This window comes from Jaculus jaculus, chromosome 11 (genome assembly GCF_020740685.1).
Source record: "Jaculus jaculus isolate mJacJac1 chromosome 11, mJacJac1.mat.Y.cur, whole genome shotgun sequence".
Lineage (NCBI taxonomy): Eukaryota > Metazoa > Chordata > Mammalia > Rodentia > Dipodidae > Jaculus > Jaculus jaculus.
The window spans coordinates 509,556-528,327 of record NC_059112.1 but is presented as its reverse complement, the minus strand read 5'-3'; the positions used below and the strand labels follow the sequence as shown (position 1 = coordinate 528,327).

Here is an 18,772-nt window from a genome sequence, read left to right as displayed (position 1 = left end):
ATTTAATTTTTTTAAATATTTATTTATTTTTATTTATTTATTTGAGACAGAGAGAGAGAGAATGGGCATGCCAGGACCCTTAGCCACTGTAAATGAACTCCAGATGCATGCGCCATCATGTATATCTGGCTTACATGGGACCCGGAGAATCAAACCTGGATCCCTAGGCTTTGCAGGCAAGCACCTTAACCACTAAGCCATCTCTCTAGCTCAGGGATTTAATTTTTTTTTTTAATCTCCAAGGTAGGGTTTCACTCTAGCTCAGGCTGACCTGGAATTCACTATGTAATCTTAGGGTGGCCTCAAACTCACGGTGATCCTCCTACCTCTGCCTCTCGAGTGCTGGGATTAAAGGTGTGCGCCACCAAGCATGGCAAAGGATTTAATTTTTTAAATCTTGAAATGTTTTGCTTGAAAATTAATGAAAAGCTACAAGAATAAGAAGAGTCCACAGAATACCCACTTTTACTCTGTTTTTCAATGTGCTGATTGCTTATAATATTTTTTAATGATGTAATGATAAATTATGCTATGGTCCCTCCCCTTTTTTACATCTAAATTCTTCAGTGCAGTACCTACAAATATAGATAGTATCTTTCATAACTATATAATAATACATTATTTTTTTGAGACAGAGTTTCTAGCCTAGACTAGCCTCATACTCCCTATGTAGCCAAGATGACCTTCAATCTTGAATTTCTGACCCTCCTGCCTCCATTTCCCAGTTGTTAGGATTACAGGCATATGCTACCATGGACAGTTTATGTAGTGCTGGGGGCCTGGTATCAAACCCAGGGCCTTGTGCATGCTAGGCAAACGCTACCAACTGAAGTACAACCCCCCAGCTCCAATTTATTGTTGGGTTATTTCTATCTATCTATCTATCTATCTTTCTTTCTTTCTTTCTTTCTTTCTTTCTTTCTTTCTTTCTTTCTTTTTTTCAAGGCAGGGTCTTGTTTTAGCCCAGGCTGACCTGGAATTCACTATGTAGTCTTTGGGTGGCCTCAGACTCACAGCAATCCTTCTACTTCTGCCTCTTGAGTGCTGGGATTAAAGGAGTATGCCACCACACTTGGCTCCCAGAACCAGTTTTAACAATGAAATGATACTTATGTCAAATCTATTATCTGTATTTCAGTTAACACAATAGTATTGCTTATAGCATATATTTTCCCTTCTAGTGCAAGACTGAGGCCCAAACAAGGTATTATATTTAGCTTTCAGGTTATTTTTAGTCCCATCTTTTTCGTTTGTTTGTTAAGGTAGGGTCTTGCTCTAGCCCAGGTTAACCTAGAATTCACTATGTAGTCTCAGGCTAGCTTCAAATTCAGTGATCCACCTACCTCTGCCTCCCCAGTGCTAGAATTACAGTTGTGTGCTGGCTAGTATCAGCCTTTCTTAAACCAAGTAATCTTTTTTAAAAGAATAATTGTCCTTTGGGCTGGAGAAATGGTTCAGTGGTTAAGGCATTTGCCTGTAAAACCAAAGGACCCACATTTGAATCTCCAGGACCCACGTAAGCCAGATGCACAAGCAAGGTAGCACATGAAGTCTGGAGTTTGTTTGCAGTGGCTAAAGGCCCTGGTGTGCCCATTTTCTCTCTATATTTGCCTCTTTCTCTCTCTCAAATAAATAAAATAAATTTAAAAAAAATTAAAGAATAATTGTCCTTTGTTTCAATAGAGCACTTAGGGGATGCTTAATTTAACTTTTTGTCGCATTGTTTTGTTTTGGTTTAAGGTACTAGGAATTGACCTAAGGGCTTTGCTTATGCCGGAAAAGCTCTCTGCCACTGAGATAGCGCCCTATCTCCCTCTACCTCTACGTTGACCTGGAATTCTCTATGTAGTCCCAGTCTATCTTTTGGACAAATTCTTCCCACATAGCAGGGTATTTCTTTCTTTCTTTCTCTTTTTGTGGGGGGGCTTTTCAAAGTAGGGTCTCACTGTAGCTCAAGCTGACCTGGAACTTACTATGTGATCTCAGGGAGGCCTTGAACTCATGTCGATCCTCCTACCTCTTCCTCCCGAGTGTTGGGATTAAAGGTGTGCGCCACCACACCCAGCTTCTTTACGGGATATTTCTATAGTGGACACCAACATTATGGTTTATTTCTTCTAAAGACACTGTATATGTTTATCATTTTAAGGTATAGCTATGTCAGTATGAACTCGTCTTTTCTTTTTTTTTCAAGGTAGGGTCTCACTCAGGCCAGGCAAACCTAGACTTCACTATGTAGTCTCAAGGTGGCCTTGAACTCACTGCGATCCTCTTACCTCTGCCTCCCAAGAGCAGGGATGAAAGGCATGCGCCCCCACGCCTGGCCTCGTCTGTTTTGATGCCAGTTTGTGGGACAATACTTGATGTGCTCACTCTTACCTCTTCTCAGAGCCAAATCTTTTACTTGAATGTCAACAAAATGGCAGCTCTCAGCAAGGGAACATTCTTGTTTCCTAAGACAGGAACGAAGCCAGGCACTTGTGTGTTCATTTTCAGATGAACTGGTTCTTATGTTGTAAATATTTAACCATTCACCATAGTATTCCTACCAGAGTTTCTGTTTGGTTTTAGCTAATTCCATTTCTCACAGGGAGATAGACAAATGTTTTCACTTTCCAGAACCCTCTTTAAGCAAGAATTTATTATCTTTGAAGATGTTTGATTTGAGAAGAAGCAAAACATGACATCTGGAAGTCATATTTTTTCACTGGTTTGGGAAAGGAAGCTATGAAATAAGCCCACCAATAAAGAATAACAAATGTGTGGGTAAATCTGAATGGTGGCCATTAATATTTTTATTGTTCCCTTGATAGCTTTGCTTAAGTTGCTGGTGGTGAGAGATAAAAGCAAAGGATTATTTTTTCCTGCGCAGTTTATGGTTTTGAAAGTCCAATGGAAAAAACATTAGCTGCTAAAGCCACTGGACAGAGCAGGTGATCTTATCACTTTAAGGAAAACAGCTCTCCTCAGCCTCTGAGTCTGTGTTTCTGAAAGTCCATTTCTCACTGGCATTTGCTCTCAGGAAGAAACTCTAAGAATGCATTAAACAGACTTTGACATACAGCTCACCTGTGTTTACTCTTTTAGTGATGCATTTGTTTATTTTAAGGGGAAGAGCTCCTAGCAGCACCTAGTTTATGCTTTTGGCTTTATTTATGATGTTCAAGTTTGAGAAAGTTTGTCTGCAAGGAGTGTATTTTGGTCTTTTTTTTTTCCTTTTCTCTTCTCTTGTTTCTTTCTACCCTACACCTTGAATCTCCTCCTATTGTCAAGTCTGAGGACAGCAAGGCAAGAAGTCAACTGAAGACCCAGTGTCTAAATTGATCACTCATTTGAGAATGTTTTGATAGTACTCAGACCACAAATGACTTAAAGGCAAAGACCATGCCATGAGTAAAACTGGAGACATTACCTTGTAGAGGCAGTCTCTCTGGTCACTTCCCACTTTATAAAACTTGATTTGGCTACAAGGCTGATGGTCAGCAAGCCCAAGGAAAACAAAGCTCCCACCCAGAATCCTCCATGAACCAGGCATTTGGGACCTCAAGCTCAGCAGTGACCTGGCCCTCTTCAAAGAGTGAGAACATTCTACATTTTCCTCACCTAGTTCACACCAATATTACATCTAAGAAAGAAATGTATGGAAAATTCTGAAATAAAGCACCCCTTCCCATTAACTGGGAAATAGTTATTTTTCTTCAAGATTATTGTGCCTCAAAATCCTCTGCTGCCTCTCTTGTGTAGCTTTGGACTTGCACCAAAGTATTTTTCAGTAGTGTGGGGTGTGAGTGTAGAATTGAAGCAATGTTCTTAGAATTTATACAAAGTAGTCTTGTGGCAAAGAGCAAATATACTCCTTAGGTACCCCAACGTACCATAACTAAAGATTCTGCATTTTCTTTCTGAAGCATTTTGTGGAGAAAGTTATGATAAAGTTCTAAGGAATACTTAGTTTTGCTTTGAACCCCAAATAAGTTAATATTTGTCACAAATGTGCCTAGACTTTAAATTTAGCCAATTTCACTTTTTCTAACTAACCATTTTTAAATAACTATTTGTGGTAGAGAGAAATCAACATTTTAAACGAGTTTGTCTATCCCTTCCTGGTGTTCTAGCTAAGATCAACTGTAAGAGTTATCATTGCTGTGGATTTTTAACACATGAATCACCATAAATAAAATAACTATAACCATAATAAAATAACCATAAAACCTTCACATTTCCCCTTTATTCCTCATTAAAATGCCGGAGTGAGAAGAGAATACAAGCATGCCCTGCATTCAGACATTCCAGCCTGCTGCACTTCTGTCCTCCTGTCTGTCCAGAGCCACTTGTCTGTGATCACTGTCTTGTATTGATGATTGAGGTTTTCTTTTGGAAGTTATGCCTGCCTTTGGTCTTGTGGCTTTGACACTGAAGCACTGTTGTCTGCAAAGACAGTACATTATAGCTCCTGGGCGCTCGCTTTGCTCCAGTTTCTTCATTCTTAGGAGATTTCTGGGTTTCCTGGGAGATGAAGCATGTGCCACACTTGCTCTGGCCTCAGTAATTTCAGAAGCCCTGAGGCCGCTTTTGTTGTTCTGGTTTCCAAGGGTGGGTGAGGGGCATGAGAATTTCCCAGCAAGGGCAGTTACTACTCCATGTCAAAACTAGCGCCATGCCACTCTTCTCGGTCACATTTTCCTAAAGACTGGTTTCCATGGTACTTTTAAAAATTGGGCTCTGCTTCACCAGCCTAACAGAAATTGTGAAGAAATGTCGAAAAAGGACAGTATGCCAACATCTGAACTACTATAGAGTAAGTGTGTATGTAGCACATTTCATGGCTGTCTCAAATTCTTTTTGGATTTAATAACAATATTAGAAAGATTGCTCAAATTAAAGCCAGCTGAGATTTGACATGTTTGCCAAAATTCTTGATGTGATCTATAATAAATTTTCATTTTTTTCTGAATTAAAAGGAATACTAACATATAATTTATAACTTTTGTCTTATGATCTATTATCTTTTCATCTTGGTATGAAGATGTCATTACTGGAATTTTAAAGGTTTTTTCCATGAGCCTTCTTGATAATTCAGATAGGGAAAGCAGAAATATGTCAGACTTCTAATTTATAGGATATTGTTCCTATATCAAATGACGTGATCAATCATACCTTTGCTTCTCCTGAAAGCCAAAATAGTATCTGAGTCACAAGGGCAGTATGGTTCCATTTTCAGCTTTACTGCAAAGTAAATTCTAACAAGTCCTATTACTGAATCCTTTTGGGCTTTTCTTTTTTTTTTTTTTTTTTTGAAGTAGGGTCTCATTTTAGCCCAGGCTGACTGGAATCCACTATGTAGTCTCAGGGTGACTCACAACAATCCTCCTACTTCTGCCTCTCGAGTGCTGGGATTAAAGGTGTGCGCCACCATTCCACGCTGGAGCTTTCTTCTTGTGTGGAGGGATATAATATAAGTCTTTCCAATTTCAACAATGAGAAACAATTTGTACCCTCCCTCTTCCCTGCATTAATCAGAGCCTTCATTGACCCATATCCCATTAAGATAGTCAACACTTATGGCCAGGACGAGAGAGTTCCAACCTACTCCCTGATCATGACCTTCCATTCCCATTTCACCTGGCAGATACTCAGAGCCACCTTTGGTTCCTGAGAATGCTATGCTTTCTTCCGCCTTAGGCCTTTATGAAATAACCAAAATGCACATTTTCCCTCCCAAGACCAGAGCATATTCTTGCAACCATTGTGCGTGTGTGTGTGTGTGTGTATGTGTGTGTGTGTGAGAGAGAAAGAGAGAGAGAGAGAGAAAGAGAGAGAGAGAGAGAGAGAGAGAGAAAGGTGGGGGGGAGAGATTCCGGCCTTAAACTTACCATATAGCCAAGGATAAACTTAAACATCTGATCCTCCTGCCTCTACTTCTCCCAGCACTGGGACTGTGGGCATGTACCACCAAACAAACAGTTTATTCAGTGCTAGGGATGAGACTCAGGGCTTTGTGCATGTGAGGCAATCTACCAACCGAGCTACTGAGAGGTAGAATGTTTTGATTGACTTTACCTAATAAAATGTAGATTTAGAACTGCAAACCTTCTGTGTTTGTCCAAAGCTTCTGTTCCCAACAATGTATTTTTCCTGCACTATTCTTTCTCAGGCATTGGATGCTTGCGCATATGACCATATCAAACACCATGATGGCCCAGTGGCTGATAGGCCACCACCCACAGCACTGTCTCATCTCTCTTGGCCATGTGACCACAGAGAGCAGTTGTAGGACTGTGGAATTTTAACTCAATTGTTACAAGTCTTTCCAAAAAGCCCAATAGCCAGGTGTGGCACCTTTAATCCCAGCACTTGGGAGGTAGAGGCAGGAGGATTGCCATGAGTTCGAGGCCACCCTGAGACTACATAGTGAATTTCAAGTCAGCCTGGGCCAGAGTGAGATCCTACCTCAAAAAAAAAAAAAAAAAAAAAAAAGGAAAAAGAGAAAGAATTCTATAACCATGCCATTGGGTATGGGCCATATCTGGCCATCTCTTAATATTTGCTAGTATTAGGATCATACTCTTTGGGGGTACTTTTCTTCTGAAAACTTTTCTCAGTGTTTCTCCCAACTTCAAGCTAATCTAGGAACCCCATAAGGGCAACCTGTAAGGGACAAGCCCAGGATACATGCACAAATTAAGAATTGGTCTAGCCGGGCATGGTGGCGCACACCTTTAATCCTAGCACTCAGGAGGCAGAGGTAGGAGGATTGATGAGAGTTCAAGGCCACCCTGAGACTACATAGTGAATTCCAGGTCGGCCTGAGCCAGAGTGAGACCCTACCTTGAAAAACAAAGAAAAAAAAAAAATTGGTCTTGACCTAGAACCTTAGACAGATCCTCTAGAACTGTAGTTTTCATTCTCAGAATAGGATACAACCCAACAGCCAATTTTTCAGGCACTAGTGGCTGAATTAGTTCTGATGTCCTAAGAAACTGAAGTTTCAGGTCTTGTAAATATACCCACTGGGTAGAGATACTATTCATTATTGTGATCTCTATTGTTTATATTCTGTTCTTGAAGAAAAAGGCCACAAGAACTTAAGGGAAATGTTTTGAATTTCCTTAGAGTCAACTTCTAAAAAACGTCAGCAATCTTTCTATGATTACCCACAAAGGCTCGATTGAATAGAGTGATAAAGATAAGCCTTAGTAGAAAAGTGAGGGAGTTGGGAAAGTAGTTTTGGGAACTACAAGTTCCCAAACTATCTGCACAAGACCCCAACACAGGTGCATGCAGATGGGCAGATGGAGTGGGGAGAACAGCAGCAGATCAGGCCAAGGAGGGGAGAAGAATAGTGTAAGAATAGTGTAAGAACTCGCTTTGATGGATGAGATGAAGACATACTATGAGATTGTGAGCAGAGAATCAACATAATGAACTTGTGCCTTAGGAGAATCACTGGTTGTGAGGAGACCTGAGGTGGGCAAGTGCAACAGCAAGGACTCTGGTGAGGACTGCATGACAGCAGTCCAAAAGGGAGATATGGTGACACATCGCAACAGTGGAGATGATGATATGCTATTGGGCTGATAGATTTTACATTGTCTCCTAGGAGATTACTTATGGAGTCAGAGCAAGAGTTGAATGAAAGTTTAGCCTTGAGCAACAAGCAGGTAGGATTGCCATCAACTGTGATAGGGAAGATGACAAGTAGGACAGGTTAGAAAAGTTTAAACAGTTTAAATTGAATAGCACTGTGAATATCAGGTAAAGATATCAATGAGAAAGTTTGTTTCATGAATCTGGTATTTAGGAATGAGCACTGTGCTGGAAATATGAATTATGGTGTTTCTAATCCCTGAAAGTTCTATCTCTGGACCTGGCAGGCAATGGCATACAATGCAATCTAATCATCTGGTTAAGTTGACTGGCTTTTTTTTTTTCTTTTTGTCTTTTAACTATAATAACACCTCATTACTCATAGCCAGGTGCATTCATTCATTTGATTTTGTGTTTTCTGGATTCAACACATTTTCACACCATGCATAGTGAGGGCTAGAACTCTACTATGGGCTCTTATTTTGTCAGATAGCAAAAGTTGGTCCAAAGAAGTTAAATGACATGCCCAAAATGACACTCAGTGGTTCCTGGAGTAGGCCTGCTTTCCAGCTTGGTGCTTGACTTTAGACTCTCTAGCTTGCTTGCAGTTTCACCAGATGGGGCAGGAAAGGTGTTATCAGGGAAGTAAACATGAAGATCATTTTGCCACAAGTTGTTTCTTTCCCAGAAGAGATCTAGTTATGATGCTGACTTCTGCAATGCCTCATTAGAAAGCTGCAGTGAATCATGGAGTCCTTGAAATTGTATGAACCAGGCTTTGGATAGATCAGGGAGTGACTACTGGATTAGAAGTAGCTGGGGAACAAAAGTTTTTACTTTTTATCAACCAGTCACAATAAAAAGATTCTTTTCCTATTAGACTAGGAAATTAGAGGTAGAAAGAAAAAAAGGTTGTGGGGATACCTCTTTAATAATTTTTGATGATGAATTGGAGAAGAAGCTGTAAAAGAACATAAAATTAAATATACATATATATATATATAGTTACTTTTTTTTTTATTTGAGAGCGACAGACACAGAGAGAAAGACAGATAGAGGGAGAGAGAGAGAATGGGCGCACCAGGGCTTCCAGCCTCTGCAAATGAACTCCAGACGCGTGCGCCCCCTTATGCATCTGGCTAATGTGGGACCTGGGGAACCGAGCCTCGAACTGGGGTCCTTAGGCTTCACAGGCAAGCACTTAACCGCTAAGCCATCTCTCCAGCCCATGTAGTTACTTTTTGGTTTCTCGAGGTAAGGTTTTGCTCTAGCCCAGGCTCATCTGAAATTCACTGTGTATCTCAGGGCAGCCTCGAACTCACAGTGATCCTCCTGTCTCTGCTTCCCAAGTGTTGGGATTAAAGGTGTGCACCACCATGCCTGGCTCAGATATATACTTTCTGTAATCAGAAAGTATTTACAGAAAGTAAATATAGGAAGCATATATCTTAACTATTGGTGAACTTTTTGATTAGCTATTGAGTTCCATTATGCCATTACATATAACTTTCAAGTTGCTATTATGCTCACAGTTAAATAACTCCTTGAACAGATCTTGATAGACTACTCATTGGCAGCTATGTGATATACAGTGGTAAAGGAGAGAGAGGTGTTTGTCTTCATGGAACTTACCTTCTTACGTATATACACACAAACAAACAAATAACTAAGTAAATGAAAAGAACTTTGGATAGTAAGAAATCTAGGTAGAAAACAGAAAAGAAACCATGGGAGAGATTGAGCTACTTTAGTAAGAAGGCTAGAGAAGGACAGTGACGTTTTTGTTGTTTATTTATTTGAGAGTGACAGAGAGAAAGAGGCAGATAGAGAGAGAATGGGCGCTCCCTTGTGCATCTGGGGAATCAAGCCTCGAACCGGGGTCCTTAGGCTTCACAGGCAAGTGCTTAACTGCTAAGCCATCTCTCCAGCCCAGCAGTGACTTTTAAACTGAAACCAAAATAATGAGAAGGAGCTAGCCACATGGGGGTGTGGGACATTCCTAAAGAAGGGAAAGTCAAGAACAAGATTGTGATGTGGCAACAGTGTTAGGATGTTGAAGGAGAAGGAAGGAAGCCAGTATGGGTGAAGCTTACTGAGCAGGCAGTGTGAGTCCATATAATGCAGGGACTCAGCCCAGAGAAAGAAGTATTCAAGTGCAGCATGAGGCCCTTGAGGGATTTTAAGTAAGAGAGCAATGTTATCAAGTTTGTTTCTTTGAAATAAGATCCTGTTTTGTTTTTTGTTTGTTCATTTTGTTTTGTTTTGAGATAGGGTCTCACGTTAGCCCAGGCCAAGCTAGAATTCATGCTGTATTCCCAGGGTAGCCTTGAACTCATGGCGATCCTCCTACCTCTGCCTCGTGAGTGCTGGGATTAAAGGTATGTGCTACCATGCCCAGCTATGATCCCTTTTTGAGAAATAGAATGTAATACATGAGGCCTTTAATGTTAAAAACCTGGGAGAAAATTAGTTGGGATACTGTTAAACTAATCCAGGGAGGTGGCCTGGGATGGGATGGCACAGTAGAAATAGCTGCAGGAATGAGATCAACTGATGTGTAAATGAGTTAAATAAAAGGAGTAAAAGAAAGAAGAATGGAAATGCTGGGTTTTATCTGAACAATTTGGATAATGGAACCATGAATAATGGTAGTGTGTGTGTGTGTGTGTGTGTGTGTGTGTGTGTGTGTGTGTGTGTCTGGAAACTGCAGAATCCAGAGCTCCAATGCAAGTTTGTTATGCCCATCAGATGACTGGGTACATGGTTGTGTATGAGTGTAGAACCCAAGGGAGAGATGGAGCTGAGAGACATCAGCATGTAAGTAATATTTAAGGTCTTAAGACTGAAGTTACTTATCCTAGGAGAAAGTGTAAATATTTAGGAGAAAAACATAAAGACTAAGCCCTGGGGCATGTCAGCCCTGAAAAAGGTAGAGGCAGCAAAGGTGACTTAGAAGAAACAGTGACTTGGAAAACGGGAGAAAAGTTCCAGAGGGCATAGTATTATAGAAGTCAAGAAAAGAAAGCCTTCAGAGAAGAAGGGATTAATCAGCTGTGGCAAATGCTGCTGCAGAGGGGTCCTCTGAGGTAAACACAAATCACTGACCTTGGCAAGGTGACAGTGACTGGAATGGAGATGAAAGCTAATCTGTGGTGGGTTGAAGAGACTTGCCACCATGGAGACAAGTGCAGACAGTATATGCATTTGTGGGCTTCTGTCATTTTAGCTAAGTGTTTGGTAATGAGGTAGAACTACAAGCAGCATTGCTAGAGACACTCTAGTTATAGGCTTTTAAATGGTGAGTTAAATGTGATACACATTCCTAGGAAACTTGACCTGCCCTGTCTACTTGGGTGGTTTAGTCTTTCAGGGAGTTACCTTGATGTTTATCCATGCTGCTCTAACTGTTCTCGTGCTACTTTCTTGGGTCTGTTCCCTGCAGCTCTCACCCTCAAAGAGGACCAGTAAAATGACCCACCTTTTACTGAACACTTAGAACACTGTTTAAAAGTGCATGCATTCATTTCATCTACAGAATTATCTTTTTAAAAATATTTTATTTATTTATTTATTTATGAGAAAGAGAGGGGAAGAGGCAGGGAGAGAGAGAGAGGGAGGGAGGGAAAATGGGCACATCAGGGCCTGTAGCCACTGTAAGGAACAAACTGTAGACACATGTGCCACCTTGTACTCTGGTTTGTGTGAGTACTGAGGAATCAAACTTGGGTCCTTAGGCTTCGTAGGTAAGCATCTTAACTGCTAAGCCATCTCTCCAGCCCTGATCTACACAGTTCTTTAGGAGATGAGAGTTGTCACGATCCCTATCTGATAAGGGCATATTGCTGTTTCTAAGTTTCAGGTGATAATTGGAATTTTGTAATACATCTAGTACTTAGGTTCTCTGTGTTTACCAAAAATATTGTTGTTTTTTTTTCTTTATCCTTTTCACCCAAATATCACATACCAAGCTTAAATGACAGTGCTGAGATTTGACAGGCAGTCTGGGAGGTTCAGGCCCTGACTTTAACCAGGACCCTCTCTCTCAACTACAGGCAGGGAGACTCCAGAAAGGAAATCAGATGGTGCTTCATCAAACCCTAACCAGTGTTGGTATAAGAACGCATAAAATGATAACTCCTTATCACTGGCCCTTTCTTGTATGCCTGTGTGCCAATAGAATCTGCACTAACCAGTGTTAATCTTATGTTTACTCAGTATTCCCTCATTACTCATCATCAATCTGTATATACTTACTCTTTGAAAAGGTTTTTGGTATGTATTTTTCTACTGGACAACCATGAAAACCAATGATTGATTGGATGCCTTTGTTATCTTTAAGTCTGCCTCCTTGTTAGGTGGGGTCAAAGGACATTTCCTGAAGAATAATAAGCCAGGAAGAAGCTACCTCATCATCTGAGTTAGATAGGCCTCACACTCATTGGTACTTGGGAAGTGCCCTGGTCTGGAATTTTTCTTTGTTGTTGTTCTAATCTGAAAATGACAACATAGAGCACTGCCAACGGCATGCAACATTTTATTGTGGGTGATGTAGCTTTAATTGGTACGTAGAAGGGATGCCTGTGGACTTAGTCCTCCATATACTGGCCAATCAGATCACTTTCAACATTTCTCAATGGCTAGTTTCATCTTATAATTAAGTAACAGCGATCATTTCCTGAGAGCTAATGACTGGCTAGAGGAGATAGAAATCTCATTAAGTTTATAATTTATCAAACTCTAAGTTCCAAATTTGCAGTGTTGCAAAAAGAGAAAGCATCTTCAAATTCCAAACAATTAAGAACAATATCAAAAAAGCACGATATCTAACCATATTTCATATGTGATAAATTCTTCAAAGGCTAATTTTATTTTCCAATGAAAAAAAATTGTGTATTAGCTGTGTGTAGTGGTGCACGCCTTTAATTCCAGCACTTGGGAGAAAGATGTAGGAGGATTGTGGTGAGTTTGAGGCCACCCTGAGACTAAAGAGTGAATTCCAGGTCAGCCTGGGCTACAGTGAGACCCTACCTCGAAAAACAAAAACAAAACAAAACAAAAATTGTGTCAATCTAAATAAGAATATTTATATTACTTGGAGTAAAGGGGATGGAACTACATTAGTATGTGGACATGTTCTTATGCAAAAGTAAAATCAGTAAATTTTTTTACTTTTAAGATTCTTTTTGTGAAAATCCCATACCCTTTCCTGAGGGTGCGCTTGAGTATCCATGAATGCCACAAAGATTTATTGAGCACCTATGACATGCCAGACAGTATTCTAAATGCTGAAATATAGTATGGGCAGGGGAAACAAATACATAAACAAACAAACAACAACAAAAAATATGTGTTTTTTTTTTTTTGAGATAGGGTCTCACTCTAGCCCAGGCTGATCTGTAATTCACAATTCATTAGGTTGACCTTGAACTCGCAGCAATCATCCTACCTCTGCCTCCCAAGTGCTGAGATTAAAGGTATGTACCACCATACCTGGCAAAACCAAGTATTTTTAGTGAGCTGATATTCTAATTTTAAGAATTTTGTCTTTAAAACTACCCTAGGGGCTGGAGAGATGGCTTAGCAGTTAAGGCACTTGATAGTGAAGCCTAAGGATCCAGGTTTGATTCTGCAGTACCCACGCCAGATGCAGAAGGTGGCACATGTGTCTAGATTTCTTCCTTACAGTGGCTAGACACCCTCATGTGATCATTCTTTCTTTTTCTTTCTCTTTCTCTGCCTCTTCCTCTTAAATAAATAAATAAAATATTGCAGTTACATGAGTTCAGAGTAGTCAAGTTAAAGGCAGAAGAGGACCTCCTGGGTCATCTTGACCATTTGCCTCTATGTTGTCTTCTCATCAGTATGGCTATTCCATAGTAGCACCAACTTCTGCTAACTCAAGGATCACTCATGGATTCATGTTTGGGGATTGTAATCTTCCTTTTATCAAGAATGGAATCTCTTCTAGAGACCCTGCTGCTTTTTTCTTCATGAGCTAGTCACCAAGAAAACAATAGTGTCTAATGTCTTACTGAAAACATTGATCTATAGCTCCTTCCTGAGACAGACCTATTACCCAGGCTCTGGAATTCTAAAAATGTGAAATTTAAAAATCCCTAACTGTAGCGGGGTATGGTGGCATATGCCTTTAATCCCAGCACTTGGGAGGCAGAGGTAGGAGGATCTCTGTGAGTTCAAGGCCACCCTGAGACTACATAGTGAATTCCAGGTCAACCTGGGCTAGAGCGAGACCCTACTTTGAAAACAAAAAAGAAAGAAAGAAAGAAAGAAAAGAGAAACCCTAACTATCCCCAAATCCTTTTGTCCTGCCTAAATCAGGTGTCCATGGCCCCCAGAAAAATCAGAACCCTATACTTTTATGGTGCTTCACCCCAGGACTATCCTCAGGGTCAAACCTGGAGAACCCTCAAAGCTCTTTCTCCTCTATCTCCTAATGGTTTCCTTGAATAAACTTAGGTCAGAGACACACCCTGGTTTCTCCACCATGAGAGCAATTCATGGTATGCAGTCCCCTAGATTATCAGGGCTGGAAAAGTACACAGCAGAACTCCAGGGAAACTTCTGGCATTTGCTTTGTGCTATCAGATCAGTCCCTAGACTTGGCATGAGAGATACCTACCCTCATCTAATATGTAATATGAGGATATTTGCTTTGATGCCTCTTGAGAAAGCTATCCTTCTGGTTTCCCAACCAATTCTCTTGATGGTAGACTTTTATATCTTAATTAATTTTTTTTTTTTCCAGTAGGGTCTTACTCTAGCCCAGGCTGAGCTAGAATTCACTATGTAGTCTCAAGCTGACCTCGAATTTACAGCAATCCATAATCCACCTACCTTGGCCTCCCAAGTGTTAGGATTAAAGGCATCCACTACCATGCCTGGCCTGATAGGTCTTTTTGTTTGTTTGTTTGTTTTGTTTTTTGTTTTTTCAAGGTAGGGTCTCACTCTAGCTCATGCTGACCTGGAATTCACTATGTAGTCTCTGGGTGGCTTCGAACTCATGGCAATCCTCCTACCTCTGCCTCCTGGGTGCTGGGATTAAAGGCATGTGCCACCACACTTGGCCTGATAGATTTTTTTTAAAAATCAAGAATTAGGACTATTGGGTTGGAGAGATGGCTTGGTGGCTAAGTGCTTACCAATGAAGCCTAAGGACTCCAGTTCGAGGCTTGATTCCTGAGAACCCACGTTAGCCAGATACACAAGGGGGCACATGCATCTGGAGTTTGTTTGCAGTGGCTGGAAGCCCTGGCGTGCCCATTTTCTCTCTCTGCCTCTTTCTGTCTCTGTCTATTGCTCTCAAATAAATGAATAAAAATAAACAACAACAACAAAAAAAGAATTAGGACTATCATTTTTATTGACAAAACTTTTTTTAAAATATTGACAACTCTTATACATATTATATTTTGATGATGATCCCCTCCCATTACTTTCACTTGTCCCTCCATTTCCCTATCCTCTTTTTATTGAACCATTTCTTCTTTCCAAGTAGTCCCTCTTCTATTTTGATTTTTTTTCTCCTTTACCATCATCCATGACAGCATGTTGATGGGTCCAATATTATACAGGTTTTGTACATGCAACTACATCTGCTATGAGGTCAGAAATACACTGGCCACTTTGTGTCTGGAAACAGCATTCCAAAGCACTCCTCCCCGTCCTTTGTCTTTTACATTCCTTTTTTTGGTTTTATGAGGTAGGGTCTCACTCTAGCCCAGGCTGACCTGGAATTCACTATGGAGTCTCAGAGTGGCCTGAACTCATGGTGATCCTCTTACCTTTGCCTCCTGAGTGCTGGGATTAATGGCATGTGCCACCACGCCTGGCTCTTTTATATTCTTTATGCCACTTCTTCCACAGTGATCCCTGAGCCCTGGAGTTTTATAAGAGATGTGTCATTTAGTGTTGAACACAGCTGTCTTCTTATCATATTGACAAGTCTTCCCAGTGGTCACCGCTATCTGAAAAGAAAAACTTCTCTAACCAAAAGTAAGAGCAGCACTAAAATATGGGCATAAGAACAAATATTTAGAGAGCTATTTGGTGGGCATAATATATCTATTTAGCCAAACAACAGTAGTAACTCCCCCCTAAGGCTTATGACCTTCCCAGCCATAGGCTTTTGATTAAGTTTTCAGTACCAGGCATGATTCCCCCCCACAGTGTGGGCCTAAATTGAATTAGTCAGCAGTTGCTTACTCCCATAACAGATATGTCACTATTGAACTAGTAAGCATATTTTACCTGGCTGGCCAGTTGTATAGCTTACAGGGTTCACTGCTGGCTATGACTGTTGATGACTTTTCTCCCCCGGCTCTATGACATCTGGGACTCCTATATCTTATGCTACTAACTGCAATCCTCTAAGATGACTCCTGGAACAGTTTAACATCTGAACACATTGCCCTGAGCCTAGTTCATAAGTAGTAAGAATGTGTGATCTTCCTTTCTAGTTTATTGGAAGCTTTCTTCTATAGAAAACTTTAAAATTTCAGCCTGATGTGGTGGCTTACACCCTTAATTCCAGCACTCAAGAGGCTAAGATAGAAAGATCACTGTGAGTTTAAGGCCAACCTGTACTACAGAGTGAGTTCTAGGTCAGCCTGAGCCAAAGTGAAATCCTGCTTCAAGAAAAGAAATTCCGGGCTGGAGAGATGGCTTAGTGGTTAAGCGCTTGCCTGTGAAGCCTAAGGACCCCGGTTCGAGGCTCGGTTCCCCAGGTCCCACGTTAGCCAGATGCACAAGGGGGCGCACGCGTCTGGAGTTCGTTTGCAGAGGCTGGAAGCCCTGGCGCGCCCATTCTATCTCTCCCTCTATCTGCCTTTCTCTCTGTGTCTGTCGCTCTCAAATAAATAAATAAAATTTAAAAAAAAAAAAAAGAAAAGAAAAGAAATTCCAAAATCTCAAGATGTTCTCCATTACTTTGTTTGAAGCACCATGTAGCATATACTTGAAGAAACACTTTAAAAGCCTGGAGCAGACCTCGGAACACAGAGATACACCTGCTTAATAAACATCCCAACCAATGGTACCAAGAGGAAGTAAATTACTTTAGTGGATAAATAATCACTTATTGGAAAGTCTGTATGGTCACATTCACATAAAATAAAGCTGGGGTCAGGAGTGGTGGCTCACACCTACAAGTTTTACTTTTTAATGTTTTAATTTAAAAAGTTTTGCAGTGCTAAAGATCAGACTCAGAGCTCATGCATGCCCCGAAGCCACATCCTCAGGCTCCCTTATAATTTCTTTGAGAAGAGTATGCTTGGGGTGGTCGTAACCACACAAGTCCTGGCTCCATGGGGCAATGAGAGAAACAAGCTATGGAGTTTGAAATTACACAGAGAGTGACAAATCTTTATGCTCTAAGGAGAAGTCCAAGCACGGGATATTGTGGGAATGTCTCCAGTCAAGACCTTCCAGTAGCTTGCACTGAAGAAACACCCTGGGCACTCACTAGACCTGGGGATTAGGAACCAAAGCCAAGAAGTCCAGCCTGGCTATATCTGGGAGAGCTCCCTGAAAGGGAGGATATGAGAACCTGGGCTTGGTGCCTCTCCTGAAATACCTTTCCCTCCCAGGTTATGAGGTCAGATATGGCAGCATTTAATGACCTTGAATCTCTGCAATGAGTGGCATCTGGCTGGCTCAGGGGAAACAGACACCACTACCACCCTGTACTGGGATTGGAGGTAGGGTGGGGTGGCTGGATGCCTAGGAGGATGTCTAGTCAGGGAGGATGGCTTTGGCCCAGCTTGGTAATTGAGTTGAGATACAGAGCCTTGGATCACTGCTTGTGTTTATCCTAAGCACTGAGATTATAGGGGCTCACTATCATGTCCAACATTTAAGTGGGTACTAGGGACCCAAACTCAGGTCCTCATGCTTCAGTAGCAAGTACTTTATTTCCCCAGCCTCTGATGATTTGTTTGTTTGTTTTTGTGGTAGGCTGACCTGAAATATTCTCCCCCCCCCCTCTCTCTCTTGTTTTGTTTTCAAGGTAGGGTCTCACTCTAACCAAGGCTGACCTCTGGAATTCACTTTGCAGTCTCAAGGTGGCCTCAAACTCAACAAGCGATCCTCCTACTTCTGCCTCCTGAGTGTTGAGATTAAAGGTGTGCATCACTACACTTGCCTTCGATGTAGCTATCTTTTGACAAGTCAAGTTAACTGACCATTTTAACCTGCCTGTTCCCCCAATGGTATAATCCTAGGGAATGAGGTATCCATGGCTCAGATCTAGTACAGTCATGGTTTGCCACTACTTCTGATATCCTAAAACTTTTGCCAATCTTAAAGTGACCTCAGCTTCTGGGGAGGGAGGGACATTTGGTCATGGATCTGTGAGTCCTCATCTGTTGTAGATACTGCAGTAGGCTTTGAGGAAGAGGGAATTCCATTATCCACATGCATTTGGAAAATAGTATCTTCAGACAGCCCCATCATGGAAGATTTCCCAGAAACTACCTTAACTGCTCTTTCCTTTGGCTAACACCCCTAAGCAAGCAACTGGCTGTATTTACAGATGCAACACATTATAAAAACTCTGGGTAGCCCTTTACTGAATACCTAAAACACCCATACACCATTCCCTGGTATCTTACTCTATATTGAACAGCTCCTAGCATAATAAAACCCTCTTGACATGACTATCTCCAAGGCATGCTTGGGGTCCTTTGTCTCCTATCTGCTTCTTGGCCATTCTCTCTGTCCCAGCTACCCAGACCTGTTGCTTCAAATTGGTAATGAGGCAAGGTGGCTGGGAGGTGTGCCTACCTGGGGGAGTTCTGTTGTTTTTATAACCAGTGCCAGCTCTGAGTGGATGGTGAGTAAGCGCCTCTTCCTCTTTCCTCTGGCTGTTCTCCTTTCATACCTATCTTGCTGCTGGATTGTTCACGACATGGTGGTGAGCAAGGGCTGCCTGGCTCTGATGTTTCCCAGACTTGGGACACAAAACTCAAGAAGGCAACAAAAGTTGTAAGTGAGGGCTACATGGGCCTGATTTCTTATTAGCTAGTATCTCCATAAGGTTCTGGGGAAAGTAAATAGCACTCTTCCCTTTGCCTTTTTCCATGGGGCAAATGGAAAGTGCTTGCTTGGCACACAAGAATAAGTGTACCTTCCAGTCACCTTTGGACCAATGTTAGGTTAGATGAATAAT

At 41.3% G+C, this 18,772-nt stretch overlaps 1 protein-coding gene and 1 pseudogene across 5 annotated transcripts in view; one reads left to right on the top strand and one right to left on the bottom strand.

Moving 5' to 3' along the window:
• Positions 1–18,772, top strand: part of Shroom3 (shroom family member 3) — a 371,082-nt gene that overhangs the window by 195,650 nt on the left and 156,660 nt on the right. The gene's annotated exons all lie outside the window — the stretch shown is intronic.
• Positions 1–18,772, bottom strand: part of LOC105944520 — a 72,665-nt pseudogene that overhangs the window by 2,291 nt on the left and 51,602 nt on the right.